The following is a 3,270-nucleotide window of genomic DNA, read 5'->3' as shown; positions in this document are numbered from 1 at the left end:
TGCTGGCCCCCACAGTTAGAAACACCCTCCCTCTCCATGTCCACTCTATAACGCCCACGATAATATTAACACAGCATTGTGAGAGACATTTGTGGAGAATATTGCCAAAATGAAATGGGATCTGGACAGGTCATGATCAAATTGATACCATCAGGTCTGAACAGCCAAGACCCTCCCCTTTACCATCGTCCTCTGACCCACCCGCAACCTCCACCCAGTTTGCTGAGTTGATACACTCCACCACAATGTTCACTGTCCGAGCGGGGCCTTACTGTTATGTTCCACCACAAATCAATCCATGCATTGTCCTTGTGTGCTCCTTTCCTTAACAGGGATTTCCTTGTTCTCTTGGATTACGATCTGGAATCCCCTGGCTCTCTGGGATCACTATCTATGATAGACACATGGAGTCATAGAAATGTGTAGCACAGAAACGACCCTTCTGTCCAACTCATCCATGCCGACCAGACATCCTAAACTAATCTAGTCCCATTTGCCAGCACTTGGCCCATATCCCTGTAAACCCTCCTAATTCATGTATTCATCCAAATGCCTTTTAAATGCTGTCATGGCACCAGACTCCACCACTTCCTCTGGCAGCTCATTCCATACATACACCACCCTCTGCATGAAAACGTTACCCTTTATGCCCCTTTGATATCTTTCCCATCTTACCCTAAATTTATGCCCTCTAGTTCTGGACTGCCCCTGCCCCAGGGACATGACCTTGCTACTTATCCTATCCATGTCTCTCATGATTTTCTAAACCTCTATAAGGTCACCCCTTAGCCGCCGATGCTCCAGGGAAAACAGCCCCAGCTTTCCAGTCTCTCCCTATAGTTCGAACTCTCCAACCCTGGCAATGTCCTTGTAAATATGTTCTAAACCCTTTCGATCCTTGCTCCCCAGAATCATTGGCCTGGATTTCCCGATGCCCAGGCATGTGTTATTCCAGCACGGATAAGAGTTGCACAGAGGGACCCTGTGGAATGCCCATCATTGCCCACTCCGAAGGAATTGCCGACGAAATTCTCCTCAAAAATTCCTCATTACCTCGGACATTCTGCTGGTCTCCACAGAGGATTTGGAAGACTCTTCTGAAATTATGTAAATTGGCACTCAGGAGAAGTTAGACCATTAAATACTGAGTCTAATCCCTGAATAGCTATTCAATAAACCCCATATTTACCTCACCTGTAGTTAACCATTTCCCTCCAAAAGCCACATTCAGCATTTCCCACTGTCCTCGGATCCCACCACCAGGCCTCACACCCCTCTGTCCACCACCAGAACAGAACACACTTTCACTGTAGGACCTAACATGCCTCCACAAACCCTGACCCAATATTCCCCCCCTACAGTACTCACAGAATCATCCATGCCGACCAGACATCCTAAACTAATCTAGTCCCATTTGCCAGCACTTGGCCCATATCCCTGTAAATGCTCCCTATTCATGTATTCATCCAGATGCCTTTTAAATGCTGTCATGGCACCAGCCTCCACCACTTCCTCTGGCAGCTCATTCCATACATACACCACCCTCTGCATGAAAACGTTACCCTTTATGTCCCTTTTATATCTTTCCCATCTTACCCTAAATCTATGCCCTCTAGTTCTGGACTGCCCCTGCCCCGAGGACATGACCTTGCCTATTTATCCTATCCATGTCTCTCATGATTTTATAAACCTCTATAAGGTCACCCCTCAGCCGCCGCTGCTCCAGGGAAAACAGCCCCAGCTTTCCAGTCTCTCCCTATAGTTCAAACTCTCCAACCCTGGCAATGTCCTTGTAAATATGTTCTAAACCCTTTCGATCCTTGCTCCCCAGAATCATTGGCCTGGATTTCCCGATGCCCAGGCATGTGTTATTCCAGCACAGATAAGAGTTGCACAGAGGGACCCTGTGGAATGCCCATCATTGCCCACTCTGAAGGAATTGCCTACGAAATTCTCCTCAAAAATTCCTCATTACCTCAGATATTCTGCTGGTCTCCACAGAGGATTTGGAAGACTCTTCTGAAATTATGTAAATTGGCACTCAGGAGAGGTTAGACCATTACATACTGAGTCTAATCCCTGAATAGCTAGTCAATAAACCCCAGACTTACCTCAGTAGTGAACCATTTCCCTCCACAAGCCACATTCAGCATTTCCCACTGTCCTCGGATCCCACCACTAGGCCTCACACCCCTCTGTCCACCACCAGAACTGAACACACTTTCACTGTAGGACCTTACATGCCTCCACAAACCCTGACCCAATATTCCCCCCCTACAGTACTCACAGAAATGGTTCCCACCATGACCTAACCCCCCACCATCCCCCACTCCCCAATGACCCAAACCAGCCTTGTAATGTATACAGCAGAAAGGTAGCCAGGCTGATAGGACACATGAGAGGAAATATATTCCTGTGGATATGAAGGACTAAGGAGTGATTGACTTGATATGATTAACAGTTAAAAGGTGGAAAAAGTGAACCTATTTTCATCTGTGTGACTGTGCACAGCTATAAAAACTGACCTTGAAGAGCTTTTTATGAACAGCAACGATATTGTGTCTTCAAGAGTGAATACAGGGAAATGACTGACAATGTACATTATCTGTCACTTGGAGGAATATGGGGGCAACTCAAGAGGCTGAATTATTTATGACTTCAGCATTCTTGTATTGTTTTCAGGGATGTCTGTCTATAAATGCTGATGCATAATCCTACTGGTGTAATTGCATTTGTTACAGCTAACTTAGTGGCCATTCTCATCCTGACACGTGACTGATGTGGACTCTCCACATGTATCACCCACTACCTGGTGGCCATGGCAGTTGCAGATCTCCTGGTCGTTGTCACTGATGTGATACTGTTCACAATGATCCCATTTAATTTCCCAGGAATTTACCTGGACACCACTTCCGCAATTTCCCTTTCACATGTCCTGCTTTCTGCAGCCACGGACATCTCCGTCTGGATCACCGTCAGTTTTACCTTTGATCGATTTGTTGCAATTTCTTGTCAGAAACTGAAAACAAAGTATTGCACAGGGAGAACTGCAACTGTGGTTATTCCAACAGTGAGTGTGGGGTTCTGCTCGAAAAATATTCCTTGGTACTTTATGTATGAATCTGAATATGTCATTGATGATGTGTCCTGGGGGACGCGGTATTGAGTCAGAGAGATTTTTCACAGAAACTGCATAGACAACCTTTCATACTCTAAGTATTATTTTAACCCCTTTCTTCCCATTCATTCTGATTTTACTGCTCAATGCTC

This window comes from Chiloscyllium plagiosum, chromosome 10 (genome assembly GCF_004010195.1).
Source record: "Chiloscyllium plagiosum isolate BGI_BamShark_2017 chromosome 10, ASM401019v2, whole genome shotgun sequence".
NCBI classification, from domain to species: domain Eukaryota; kingdom Metazoa; phylum Chordata; class Chondrichthyes; order Orectolobiformes; family Hemiscylliidae; genus Chiloscyllium; species Chiloscyllium plagiosum.
The sequence above is the reverse complement of the archived record's forward strand: the minus strand, read 5'-3'. Positions refer to the sequence as shown.